At 39.0% G+C, this 15,389-nt stretch overlaps 1 protein-coding gene across 1 annotated transcript in view; it reads right to left on the bottom strand.

Annotated features, from left to right (window-relative positions):
* The window catches only part of cant1a (calcium activated nucleotidase 1a), a 49,953-nt gene that overhangs the window by 21,192 nt on the left and 13,372 nt on the right, over positions 1-15,389 (bottom strand). The gene's annotated exons all lie outside the window — the stretch shown is intronic.

The raw sequence follows: 15,389 nt of genomic DNA, 5'->3' as shown, positions 1-15,389 counted from the left end.
GACTTTATATACTCTGGACCTAGACGTTGAGTCCCAACATACATGGCGGACAATAACTGATACAGTCTGCTTTGCCAGTCCAAAAGCATTCGCCGTTTTCCGTAGTTTTCCCTCGACGGCCAGGTAATACAAAGCACACGCTCCCTTTTTTATCACATCCACGGGAACCCCCATTCTCGTTGTCTCTCCATCCACAAATGGACAAAGGTTTTGGGTAAGTTGAATCACAGCTGACCTGGACATTGGAAAGTTATCTTGCCGTCTGAGAAGTGTTGTATCTGAAATAGCTGCAATCGCTTTCTCTTAAGGTATTCATGTGTGATTTCCACAAGCGTCTGTACAAAGGGAATGAGAAACACGGGCATGTCTGGATGACTCGCCTCCATATTTCCAGCGGTTAGCTCCGAGTTACGAAACCGCTTTATTATGAAGCTGGCTGTGGCGCGTTCTTTCTGACGTCACTTCCTGTGTGGGGCGCGGTCTTTCTGACTTCACTTCCTCTCCGAACTCAATTTGTAAACGATCAATGAGTCCGTACAAAGCTAAGAGCCGGAGATTCAAGAAATAGACGGCGCACTTACCCGTATAAAAAATTGTCCGAGGAGGGGAACCTTAAACGCTGGTTCAGTGTGGCTGAAACGGGGCTTAGGCTAAATAATTATTCTTTTAAGGGGTTATCCGGCTTAGTGTAGACATAGCCTTAGGCTCAATTAAAATTCTCCTTTCTCGCCCTACCCTCTTCTACTTGACCCTCCCCCTTGCCTTTAGCATCTAGTGCCCTGGCGAAGTATTGCAAATACGTCCCTTTGCATAAGGACGTCGCTCGAGTCTCGCTACGTCAATCAACCCTCGCCGTTTGCCAGCAGTGATGCAAGGCAGATGCGACAAATGTTTGTTTACTTTCAAGATGCCGTTGCACGCGATGTTCGGCTTTGCTTGTGCTCCTTTTTTCTTTCGCCTGTCTTAGACGTGAACACGCAAAACAAGGGCGAAGGAAGGGTATTCGAACTAAGCCTTACCCTTAAGTGAGCAAGATGATGAAGTATTTGACGTAGGGTTGCACCATTTTGAGAAAAAAAACTCATTGCAATTTTCCTCTCCAAAATTGTGATGGCGATCCAATTTGAGATTTTTATATCATACAATAAATGCATCAAACTGCAAAAATAACGAGTGAAGGAAGACATGTTACTTTTAGATCTTCAATCAACATATTCTTGTTTCAAGGTGCCACATATTAAAACAATACGCAATAATTTACTTAAAAAATGTTTAGCTTTATGCAGACAGACTCACAGCTTTTGTCTACATCATGCTCTTAAACCAGGGGTGTCAAACGTACGACCCGAGGGCCGGATCAGGCCCGCGAACAGGTTTTATCCGGCAAGTATAAAAATGTACCTGAAATTTTGGAATGAAAGAAACAGCTGTTCTAAATGGTTCTCTGGATGTTGCAATAGCAATTCTTTGTATCTTTGTAGATCAGTGTAGTCAAAGTCAAGGCCCGCGGGCCAGATCTATGGCCCCCGATACCCGATATTTGATTAGTATCAGAACCGGAACCGGCCCGCAGGCCACAAACGCCTGCTGCTGTTTTGCACGCACCAACACTCCATCGGTGTTGGCGCTAGGAATTTTCAAAATGGTCAATCAAGTCATAAAAATGGGGTCCTACAGTAAATTTTTGGGAGTCCCACTTTTTTGTAACCGTTTTGAAAACAAATGATAAATGTATGCATTATCCTGTTGTATCTCACATTCTATATCGTGTTTTGGAAAAAGGTTGTCATAAACGTTACTTAATTCATTAAAATAATACAAAAGAAAACAAATGGTTTATGCATATATAAATTAATTCAGTTATAAACATTCATTCACTTTCTTCTTTCCTTCATGGATCTAAACTTCACCGCTGCCGGTAGTTTTTTCTATATTTTTACTGTAATATTTTCAGAATGTGTTTGTTCTATTTTTGGCCAAAGTAAGAAAAATAAAACAATCTGAAGTTGTCTTTATTTTTTAGTTTTAATGCCATGATTTTAATAGTTCGGCCCGCGTGAGCACAGATCTTCCTCCATGCGGCCCCTGAGCTAAAATGAGTTTGACACCCCTGTCTTAAACTGAAGAAATAACAATTAAAAACCATACAATGTTTATATTGTAATGTAATCATCCATCCATCCATTTTCTACCGCTTGTCCCTTTTGGGGTCGCTGAAGCCTATCTCAGCTGCATTCGGGCGGAAGGCGGTGTACACCCTGGACAAGTCGCCACTTCATCACAGGGCCAACACAGATAGACAACATTCACACTCACATTCACACACTAGGGCCAATGTAATCATGATATATACCGTATTTTTCGGACTATAAGTCGCAGTTTTTTTTTCATAGTTTGGCCGGGCTCCAGTGCGACTTATATATGTTTTTTTCCTTTTTTATTATGCATTTTCGGCAGGTGCGACTTATACTCCGGTGTAGGGATGTCCCGATCCAGGTTTTTGCACTTCCGATCCGATACCGATATTGTTTTTGCATTTCCGATCCGATACCGATACTGACCGATACCGATACTGACCGATACTGGCTTATCCGAGCATGTATTAAAGTTTAAAGTTATTTAGCCTACTTAGTTGTCAGAATCATGTTGAAAAGGGTTTTAGTACTCTTGATAACAACTAGCCAGCTGAATTAGGGGAGTTTGAATAATACACAATGGTTGGTAACAAGAAACTGACCTGTTTATTCAAGGATAAACACAAAATAGACAAAATTACACATGACAAACAGAAATGGCATCATTGAACTAGGGCTGGGCGATATGGCCTTTTTTTAAGATTGCGATATTTTAAGGCCATATTGCGATACACAATATATATCTCAATATTTTGCCTTAGCCTTGAATGAACATTTGATGCATATAATCACAGCAGTATGATGATTCTATGTGTTTTGATTGATTGATTGAGACTTTTATTAGTAGGTTGCACAGTGAAGTACATATTCCGTACAAATGACCACTAAATGGTAACACCCCAATAAGTTTTTCAACTTGTTTAAGTCGGGGTCCACTTAAATTGATTCATGATACAGATATATACTATCAGATATATACTATCATCATAATACAGTCATCACACAAGATAATCACATTGAATTATTTACATTATTTATAATCCAGGGTGTGGAGGGGGGCGCCGGATGTAAGTGTCAAAAAGACAGCCAAAAGAGTTTGATATGAGAATAAATCTAAAGTTAAAATATAGGGTAGAAATGCACCCATTTGCAGGAAATGTAGTCTTGATTTTCAAAATTTTCTTTCAAGGCTTGCATGTCTACATTAAAACATTCTTCTTCATACTGCATTAATATATGCTACTTTTAAACTTTCATGCAGAGAAGGAAATCACAACTAAAAAAATCACTAATTTTTTCATACGGTGTTGATGTGGAAATTTTTGCCTCGGCATTTTGATGGTGTGGACGTGTGGCACCGAATGGAGATAAGCGTCTCGACAGACGTCACAATATTTGAACAATGATGACGAAAACTGTTTTCTCTGTCGTGTCCGTGTGTCGAAAATTGTTAAGCGCTTATTTTTTATTTGATTTTGTGCGTGGCATAGATTTGCTATGCGCAGAGGACGCTTAAACAGTGCGCAATTGCACAGGCGAGCACCTTAGAGGGAGCGTTGCTCGCACGGCTGCGCTAGCATCACAGCTAACGTTAGCCATGCTGCTACCTCTCTGCTCGGGGAGGACGTATACGTATGTGACGTATGACGTGACAGTATGTGACGTATGACGTGACAGTATGTGACGTGTGTAAGAAGGTGCACTTGCTGTCTGTGAGAGGGAGACACAGGAAAGAGTGAGAAGAGCCTGTCGTGTAATGCCAGCAGCTAAAAGCAACTGCGTGAGAATCCACAGACCTGTGGATGTGTTGAAGGTGTGCTGGAAAATGCGGAACGGAAATTACGGAGCAGCAGAAAAGTGGAATGTATTATTTAAATCGGTGCGTTGGAAAACACGGACCGGAGTTTTTTTTAAACTGGATCTGGATCGGCATTTTCCCATGCCTTGCCGATACGCAATTTTTGGCAAATATCGGCAGCCGATCCGATCCAAATATCGGATCGGGACATCCCTACTCCGGTGCGACTTATACTCCGAAAAATACGGTGATAATTTAAAAGGATATAAACTTTTATTCCTCATTACTGTAGAATTGTACCGTAATTAGAAGTTAGATACATTTGTTATCCTAAATAAACATATTTTTGCTTACAGAAATCAATCCATTAAATGTTTTTACCTTTAATAAATATTGAACATAATAAAGTGCATTTTTTCCCAGTTGAAAATACTAGGTCGGACGTTGTCTTTTTGTCTGTTGCCATCACGGCATGCTTCTTCGTACGTGTTGATGGGATTATATTGGCCATCCGAGTTGACGCCAAAATATTACCACAACAGAACATTTGGTTTTGTAATCATATTTTTTTCCTTCTAATTTTTGTCACTTTGAGGAACTTCTCACTGGCAAGTCGCGAGGCTCTGTGTGAGTCCCTCTCTGCCCATCGAGACAAAGATTGTGGACGACAGAAACAAAGGCTCAATGCGTTCAGTTAGTAGTTTAGTTAATAGTTCCTACTATTAAATAAACGCACTCAGGTGCTGAGAGTGAGACTTCGCTTCTCCCGGTTTAAATCCAGAGACGAATAAACGCAAAGCTCGACATTTCTGACTGGCGAACATTTCTGTTACTCAAATGCTGGTGACGACAAAGGGAAATAAAACTCAATCTCGATTTGATATCGATATTCCTGCAGCACTAATTTGACATATTTAATAACAGCAATTGACTTTTTTGGCAGTTAGAGTGTTGACATGCTTGTGCAGTTTATCAGGTTTTAGGATGGTTATGATTATACACTGGGACAGATTCCAAACGGACAGTAAGTCAACAACTATGTTTCTTCTGAATGGACTGTTTCCTGGCACACCTTGATTTTCTCCATTCAGTTATAGACTTTGTAGATTGTTGTAGATTCCGTCTCTTGAAATAACTGCAAAATAAGCTGATCTGGTGTTGCACTATACTTTTTTTAAAGACAAAGTATTCACAGCGCTTTACTTTTCCCACATTTTGTTATGTTACAGCCTTATTCCAAAATGGAATACATTTATTTATGTTCTCAACATTCTAAAAACAATGCCCCATAATGGCAATGTGAGTATTGTTTTTTTTGCAAATTTATTAGAAATTATATAATAAAAATGTACATTAACATGAGTATTCACAGCCTTTGCTCAATACTTTGTTGACACACCTTTGTCAGCATTTACAGCCTCAAGTCTTTTTGAATATAATGCCACAAGCTTGTCACACCTATCTTTGAGCAGTTTCACTCAGTCATCTTTGCAGCGCCTCTCAAGCTCCATCAGGTTGGATGAGAAGCGTTGGTTTTCACCTAGGATGTCTCTGTACATCGCTGCATTCATCTTAGTCTAGTCAGGGAAGTGACCAAGAACCCGATGGTCACTCTGTCAGAGCTACAGCATTCTTCTGTGGAGGGGAGAACCTTCCAGCAATCCACCAATCAGGCCTGCATGGTAGAGTGGCCAGACAAACTACTTTTTAGTAAAAAGTTTGCCAAAATGCACCTGGAAAAACTCTCAGACCAAGAGAAACAAAACTCTCTAGTCTGATGAGACAAAGATGGGAACTCTTTGGCGTGAATGCCAGGCATCATGTTTGGAGGAAACCAGGCACTGCTCATCACCAGACCAATACCATCCCTACAGTGAAGCATGGTGGCAGCATCATGCTGTGGAGGATGTTTTTTTAGTGGCAGGAACTGGTAGACTAGACAGGATAGAGGGAAAAGATGAATGCAGCAATATAGAGACATCCTGGATGAAAAACAACGCTTTCCATCCAACCTGATGGAGCTTAGGATGTGCTGCAAAGAGGAATGAGCAAACCTGCCCAAAGATAGGTGTCGAGCTTGTGGCATAGTATTCAAAAGACTTGAGTATAAATTGCTGTCAAAGGCGCATCAACAAAGTATTGCGCAAAGGCTGTGATAGGGCTGGGCGATATATCGATATACGCGATATATCGCGGGGTTGTCTCTGTGCGATATAGAAAATTACTATATCGTGATATCGAGTATACGTTCTCACGCAGTTGCTTTTAGCTGCGGGCATTACACTGCATGCTCTACTCGCTCTTTCCTGTCTCTCCTTCTCACAGACAGACAAGCGCACCTTCTTAGACACGTCACATACTGTCACGTCATACGTCACATACGTATACGCCCTCCCCGAGCAGAGAGCTAGCAGCACCTCTAACGATAGCTGTGATGCTAGCGGTAATACGAGAGAAAGAAGGTGCAAATCTGGTAACAAATGAAGGAATTATTAATTCCCAAAAAAACAGCAGGGGGTCCATCGTCTGGCGGTGGTGTGGCTTCAAGTGGGAACATGTCGAACAGACAACCGTAAATTGTCAAGTGTGGGGCAAAAGCGTTGCTATGAAAAGTAGCATTACTGCTGTAACAAACAGTTCAGGGTGTCCCAAGTTACCGGAGTGTGTTAGTAAGGAGGAGTTTTGTCCCTCCAGAGTTGTTGCCGTAGGGCTGTGACGTAGGGCAGTGATTTTCAACCAGTATGCCGTGATTTTCACTAGTGTGCCGTGAGAGATTGTCAGGTGTGCCGTGGGAAATTATGTAATATCTCCTAATTAACCATTGTCGGGTGTCTGTGCTATAATAAAGTGCGGCAGATAATGTAATACTCTTCTATTTCAGTAGGTGTCAGCAGAGGGCGATAAATACCTGTAAATACAATCGAGTTAGCGCTGCGCGACACGTGACAGTGACAGTTTGGGATCGCAGCAAGAGGAAGTGACAGTGATGGAGAAGTTTTTGAGAAGGGAAAATGCAAATGCCGAACAGGGTCCTGGACAAAATTCTGACCCAGATGAAGGCCCTATTATGAGTGGTCGACAAAATAAAAAAGACAAGACGGTGAGCTTGAGGTAATACAGCGAAAGCTATCTTTCATTTGGATTTACTTTCACCGGGGATGCGACAGCACCGACTCCGCAGTGCTTGGGTTGTGGTGAGTTTTTGATTGATTGATTGAAACTTTTATTAGTAGATTGCACAGTACAGTACATATTCCGAACAATTGACCACTAAATGGAAACACCCGAATAAGTTGTTCAACTTGTTTAAGTCGGGGTCCACGTTAATCAATTTATGGTAAAAAGAAAGAAGCTATCCATTAGCGCCATTTTGCCAAGCAAGCTTAAACGCCATCTCCAAACGAAACACTCTTCCATTCAAAACAAGCCGATGGACTATTCTGTACGCTTACGTACAAACAATGAGAAACAGGCAACTTTTCTGAGAAAAACCACAAGGCTAAACGAGAGAGCTCTCAAAGCTAGCTACCTTGTTGCTGAACTCGTAGCTAAATCAAAAAAGTCCCACACTGTGGCAGAAACATTAATACTACCAGCTTGTAAAGCCATTGTAAATTAGATGCTCAGGCCCAAGTTAATAAATATATTTAGAAATACATTTAGAAACTATATTATTAACTATATGTATTATATACTGTGTTAAGAGTGTCATTTTGGTTGGTGGTGTGCCGCAGGATTTTGTAAATGTAAAAAGTGTGCCGCGGCTCAAAAAAGGTTGAAAATCACTGACGTAGGGTGTGTGTGGTTGTAGAAGGAGGTGTGTGATGTTGACATTAAAGAAGCGGTGGCTACCGAACCTGCTCTAATGTCTCCCGTTTATTATTTTATTAGATAAGTACGCTGTATAGGCGAACCCAGGACACTCGGCTACACTGCTAATATGTAGCATCATTTGAAAAGTCACCCGCTAGACAATGAAGAATGCTTACTTCGCACGTCAATATCTCTGTTTGTGTGCCACACGCCCACACTATCAAAATGCCGTGGCAAACATTTCCAGATCAACACCGTATGAAAGAAATTGTGATTTTTTTAGTTGTGATTTCCTTCTCTGCATGAACGTTTAAAAGTAGCATATATTAATGCAGTATGAAGAAGAATGTTTTAATGTAGACACATAGAATCATCATACTACTGTGATTATATGCATCAAATGTTCATTCAAGGCTAAGGCAAAATATCGAGATATATATCGTGTATCGCGATATGGCCTTAAAATATTGCGATATTAAAAAAAGGCAATATCGCCCAGCCCTAGGCTGTGACTACTTACAGGGTTCGTACACCTATTCCATGGCCAAATTCAAGCACTTTTTAAGGACTTTCGAGATCAATTTTCCAGTTTTTCCAGTACCCTTCAAAAGGAGTAAACCAGTGTGAATCAATCCATAGCCTTGTTGTTTGAGGTCACCAAATGCTGTCTGTAGGATGAATAGGGAAAATCTGCTAAAACCTAAACCTAACATTGAACCAGCAGTTATCATTAACTGAATGGGGCGTAGAAAATGAAACAGTGTTTCTGTAGACTATTCAATGTCATTGGTGTTTGCAAACGTTGTTTACTTGTTTGTTTGTTTGTATCATCATCATTCATGTATACCGTATTTTTCGAACTATAAGTTGCACTTTTTTTCATAGTTTGGCCGGGGCTGCGACTTATACTCAGGATCGACTTACAGTATGTGTGAAATTATTAACATATTACCGTAAAATATCAAATAATATTATTTAGCTCATTCACGTAAGAGACTAGACGTATAAGATTTCATGGGATGGTAAATGGTAAATGGTAAATGGGTCGTACTTGTATAGCGCTTTTCTACCTTTTTAAGGAACTCAAAGCGCTTTGACACTATTTTCCACATTCACCCATTCACACACACACATTCACACACTGATGGCGGGAGCTGCCATGCACGGCGCTAACCAGTCCCATCAGGAGCAAAGGTGAAGTGTCTTGCTCAAGGACACAACGGACGTGACTAGGATGGTAGAAGGTGGTGATTGAACCAGTAACCCTCAGATTGCTGGCACGGCCACTCTCCCAACTTCGCCACGCCGTCCCCATTTAGGGGGATTTAGGGGGGATCCCGGGATTTAGCGATTAGGAGTGACAGATTGGTTTGGTAAACGTATAGCATGTTCTATATGTTATAGTTATTCGAATGACTCTTACCATAATATGTTACGTTAAAACAGGCACGTTCTCAGTTGGTTATTTATGCCTCATATAACGTACACTTATTCAGCCTGTTGTTCACTATTCTTTATTTATTTTAAATTGCCTTTCAAATGTCTATTCTTGGTGTTGGGTTTTATCAAATAAAATTCCCCAACAAATGCGACTTATACTCCAGTGCGACTTATATATGTTTTTTTCCTTCTTTATTATGCATTTTCGGCCGGTGAGACTTATACTCCGGAGCGACTTATACTCTGAAAAATACGGTACATAATTCCTTACAAGAAATAACATTAGTTATTGTTTACTTGTTTGTTTGTATCATAATTCATGTATACATCATTCCTTACAATAAGTAACATTATTGTTTACTTGGTTGTTTGTATCATAATTCATGTATACATCATTCCTTACAATAAATAACAATAATTATTATTGTTTACTTGTATCATAATTCATGTAGACATCATTCCTTACAAGAAATAACATTATTGTTTACTTGTTTGTTTGTATCATAATTCATGCATACATTATGTTCATTAAAACGACAACCTCCCGGCATTATGGACCGATACACTACTGTCCTCTTGGGGGCAAAGCCGTACATACGGCTCTGCCATTACAACAACCTAATGTAAGGGCTTGTGCAAAGCCAACAGATCAAGCGTGTAACTTTAATTTTTAAGGAAACTTATTTTATTCCATTTTATAATTAGCCTATTGAGTCAGACTGCCGGGAAATATGATGAACATTTCCAAGCATTTACAAACACTTCACCCAAAATTCGAGCATTTTTCAAAACAAGCATTTTCAAGGGTTTTAAGCACCCGTACGAACCCTGTACTTATGTACATGACATTTTCTTACTTAAAATAATTTTAAAAAATAAATAACTTTTCACATCATCATTGCGGGTGATTGTTTGTAGAATTTTGAGGACAAAAAGGATTGTATTCCATTTTGGAATAGGGCTATAACATAACAAAATGTGGAAAAAAGTGAAGCGCTGTGAAGGCTTTCCGGGTGCATTGTATGCTACTTCTCTTTTCACTTTGCAAGATATGGTATGTCTTTAGTGTCATTGCACAAGTACAACAAAACGTTGTTTTCAGCACAAACCCTTTCAAGATGAGACAAACAAACATTGTACAGGAATACAGAACAGGAACGCTGATGGGTCGCCACAAGGCGCCCCGTGTGGGGGAGGATGAGTAAAAAAATATGTTTTACTATCTAGACTGGGCTCCTAAGGGAGCTCATATCTAAATAGTGTTTTAGGAGAGTTTATGGAACATCAATCTATGTGCTTTAAATGCAGGTGTGTGTGTGTGTGTGTGTGTGTGTGTGTGTGTGTGTGTGTGTGTGTGTGTGTGTGTGTGTGTGTGTGTGTACTCAGTGCCGCAAGGCAGATTATGGCGGACCTCCAAACAGATGTGCACTCTTATCTTTGAGCAAGATTTAAAGGGGAACTGCACTTTTGGGGGCAATTGTGTCTATCGCTCACAATCATAATGAAAGACATGACGACGGATGGATTTTTACAAAATGCATTCTAAATATTAAATAAACGTAAATAAAAGTCTGTTTACAGCGGAGCCAATGGGAGCTCTAATATTCCGCCCATAAAATCCAATAAATGACCATTCAAAAAGCGCCAAAAATACTCCATTTACATTTCATGTCTTGGATATTAACCACGTTTTAATGATATTGTTATTATAAGTGCTAACACAAATGAACTATTTATAGCAGCGACGTAATCACTTCCGTGTGTCCCTATATTGACATCATGAAATGGTCTGCTGTTTCCTCACTTCCCTGCTCCCTGTATGTTTATTGCAGATCATAAATCATGCATCTTACCTGGAAAGTAGATGTCTGAGGATATAAACCGAAAAGTTCGGACACTTTGACCGCCATTTAAGACCTGGAACTGGCAAGAACGACACTAAAAGCGACCCCCCTCCCCCTTCCCCCAAACCCGTTTCTTCGCGAGGATTATGAGACATTTTTAATCAAAATGGGAACATATGATGATCCCAGCCATTTGCATCATATTGACAGCAGACATTGTACAGTAAGTGATGTTGTATTATGTGTGTTGGCTCTCATAAACTCTGCAGTGAGTAATGTGATGAAGAAAAAAACAAGCAAAAGTCGTGATGTGTTTTTGAAATCACATATGCTTAAAATGTTCAATCTACGTAAATATTGAATGTTATTATAAATGTGCCTGTTACTACAATACATACAGTATATACCTACATCATGTATATAAAATCTTAATGGAGATGTTTGGCTGTTGTTTTAGGGGCTCTATAGGCTCAATTGTAAGCGGACTTCTGATCGACTGTATTTAATATTTAGAATGCATTACAAAAATCCATCCATCAAGTATTTCATAATGATTGTGAACAATGGGCGTAATTCCAGAAAAAGTGCAGTTCCCATTTAAGTGGCGTTCAGCCAATGAAAATGTATCAAACATAGATTAATTAATCCACAATAACTACTACTTTTGTCATTTTGTTGTGGCTTAAATTTAGCTACATTTATTGGTGGGCAACTTCAGTGTAGTGAAAGCTACATTTAATGTAGAGTAACTTGTGACCAGTGCTAGGGATGTGCGGTATACCGGTATTAGTATAGTACTGTGAAACTAATGAATCATATTTGGTACTACACCGCCTCTGAAAAGCACCGGTCCACCATTCCCCCGCTCCCCCGTCGTCGTCACGTCGTGTCATTGCTGGTTTACGAGCAGACGAGCATGTTCGGCAGCGCACAATCACAGAGTACTTAGAAGCAGACACAGTGTGTAGACAGAAAAGGGAAAACTGACGCATTTTGGATTAAGTTATAACACTGAAACGCCCTCAGGAAGAGGTGATTTAAGACATGGCAAGCTCGCGGCGAACGTCCATTCGCAGTCGGCAGTGTTTTAGCTACTTCTAAATCACTAATCCTCGTCTCCATGGCGACAACTAAAGTATGTTTCTTACAAGTATCATCCCTGCAGGACGAGGAATAGCTAAACATGCTTCACTACACATCGTAGCTCACCGGCGTCAAAATGTAAACAAACGCCATTGGTGGATCTACACCTAACATCCACTGTAATGATACCAAGTACAGAAGCGTATTTAGTCGATACTACTATGATTACGTCGATAATTTTTGGAATCACAACATCTTCTTTCGTTTAAAAAAAAATGTATATTATGTTTATAAACTCAAGAAATATGTCCCTGGACACATGAGGACTTTGAATATGTCCAATGTATGATCCTGTAACGACTTGGTATCGGATTGATACCCAAATGTGTGGTATCATCCAAAACTAATGTAAAGTATCAAACAGAAGAATAAGTGATTATTACATTTCAACAGAAGTGTAGATAGAACATGTTAAAATATAAAGTAAGCAGATATTAACAGTAAATGAACAAGTAGATTAGTAATTAATTTTCTACCACTTGTCCTTAATAATGTTGACAAAATAACAGAATGATAAATGACACAATATGTTACTGCATATGTCAGCAAACAAAATTAGGAGCCTTTGTTTGTTTACTTACTACTAAAAGACAAGTTGTCTTGTATGTTCACTATTTTATTTAAGGACAAACTTGCAATAAGAAACATATGTTTAATGTACCGTAAGATTGTTTGTTAAAATAAAGCCAATAATTAAATTTTTTGTGGTCCCCTTTATTTAGAAAAGTATCGAAAAGTACCAAAATATTGGTATCGGGACAACACTAAGCAGTGCTGGGGATGATGATGCTGTTGTAAATGCGCTGATGATGATTGGCTGGGTGGGTGAATTATGCACCGCTCACGCTGTCTCTAACTTCTAGAAAGAGTGTATCCATGTCTGCCTCAGGCAACTCCAATCTTATGAAGCACCTCATCAACACATGCTAACATGACACTTGTTGCTGCCCTATACCCACGCCCACATGCTACCAGCCAGGGAGGGAGACACAGTCACTCTGGTAAAACAAGCAACGCTCCATTTTGTATATACATGTATTAAGGCTGTCAAATGATTCTTTTTTTTTTTTTAAAACAGATTCATCACATTTTGGAATTTGGTTTAATCACAGGTGATTTACTCGCTTGCATAATTAAAAGTAACTTAAGAAAAAATGCAATTTCATTGTCAGAATGTCATCCAGGAACATTCTTAAACGGTTTAATTGAATGTATGTCATTTAATTGCAAAAAACTTAGTAACAGTTTCATCTAAAGTTCTTTCAGGGTGTATTTTGGAGTGAAACTTTCCCACAACTCTCCTCACTCGTTTTTATACTGATGTATGCATTAATGTGATCACTATCATTTTTTGTGATTAATCACACGGGTTAATTCGTTAATTTTGACACACATATATATACATATATATACACACATATATATACATATATATATACATATGTATATATGTATATATATATATATATATATATATACACATATATATACATATACACATATATATATATATATATACATATATACATATACATATACATATATATATATATATACATATATATACATACATATATATATATATACATACATATATATACATATATATACACATGTATATATATATATATATATATATATATATATATACACACACACATGTATATATATATATATATATATATACATACACACACACACACACACACATAATATATATATATATATATATATATATATATACATATACATACATATATATATACATATATATACATACATACATATATACATATATATATATACATATGTCTTAATAAGGTTATCCAAAAAATAGTGCTCGATACCGTAGTAGAGCGCAATATATGTATGTGTGGGAAAAAAAATCACAAGACTATTTCATCTCTACAGGCCTGTTTCATGAGGGGGGGTACCCTCAATCATCAGGAGATTTTAATGGGAGCATTCGCATACCATGGTTTATATAGGGCACATAGTGGGTGGGTACAGGCTGGCGTAGGGGCGTGGTGATTGGCTCATGTGTTATCTAGGAGGTGTTTCCGTCTATGGCGGCATGCTGTTACAATTTCGCTGCGCTTGTTGAGGGATGACAGGTCTGGACGGTAAATAATAAACAGTTTCTCTTTCAAGCATAGGTTGCATCTTTTATTACCACTATTGTAAGGTGTGCTGGATGCAAGAATTTGCCATGTTATTGAATATTCAACATTATTGTCTTTGAGGTCCCAAATGTGTTTGCTGAGTTCTGTGGTATTTCGCAGGTTTTTGTTCCTGAAAGAAGCCTTGTGATTGTTCCATCTGGTTTTGAATTCTCCCTCGGTTAATCCTACATATGTGTCGGATGTGTTAATGTCCTTGCGTATTACCTTAGATTGGTAGACAACTGATGTTTGTAAGCACCCCCCGTTGAGAGGGCAATCAGGTTTCTTTCGACAGTTACAGCCTTTGTTGGTTTTGGAGTCGCTCTGTCTGGGGGCCGACGGCTCATTTGCAATTGTTTTGTTGTGGTTTGAGATGATTTGTCGTATATTTCAGATTTAGTTGGGTTTATTAGTCGGCATGTTGGGTTATTTGCGAAGTTGGGTTTGTGGTCCTTCAATGTGATGAAGGCTTCCTTGTTGGCTGTGGCGCCCACCCTGTCCTCAATGTCCAGTTCAGCCGCGATCCTTTTATTTTCCAGGTGGATGTTCTCTAAGGTGTTGGGTTGCGCTTTTTTGTATGATTTGGTGATGCTTCTGTCCAGTAAGGTGTGGTGTTCTGGTATGTCCATTCTGTAGAAGTTTGTGGTTTTATCGGCAGCTATGATGAGGTTGTTTACTTTCTTGATGCGCTCCTTGTCATTTTTCAGCTTGGTGAGGAGTGGGTTGCGGATTGGCTTGAATTTGACTGATTGTATCATTTTGAGCATGTCGTTCTCAAAATCCTTTAGTTCCTCAACTGTGGGTGGGTTCTTGGTAGATTTGAATCCGTAAGTAACTTCGCAAATAACCCAACATGCCGACTAATAAACCCAACTAAATCTGAAATAGGAAAAATCAGCAAAATAATCCTGGACAGAGTCAACACAAAAATCAAGGACAAAACACCACTCAACCAATGGAGAAATACAGCAGCAGTAATCAAATGGTTCAACAACATCCAAGACAAACAACAGCACAACTTTATCTCCTTTGATATCGAGGAATTTTACCCTTC

Source organism: Nerophis lumbriciformis, linkage group LG22 (genome assembly GCF_033978685.3).
Source record: "Nerophis lumbriciformis linkage group LG22, RoL_Nlum_v2.1, whole genome shotgun sequence".
NCBI lineage: Eukaryota > Metazoa > Chordata > Actinopteri > Syngnathiformes > Syngnathidae > Nerophis > Nerophis lumbriciformis.
Note: the sequence above shows the minus strand (reverse complement) of the source record. Positions and strands in the feature narration are given on the sequence as shown.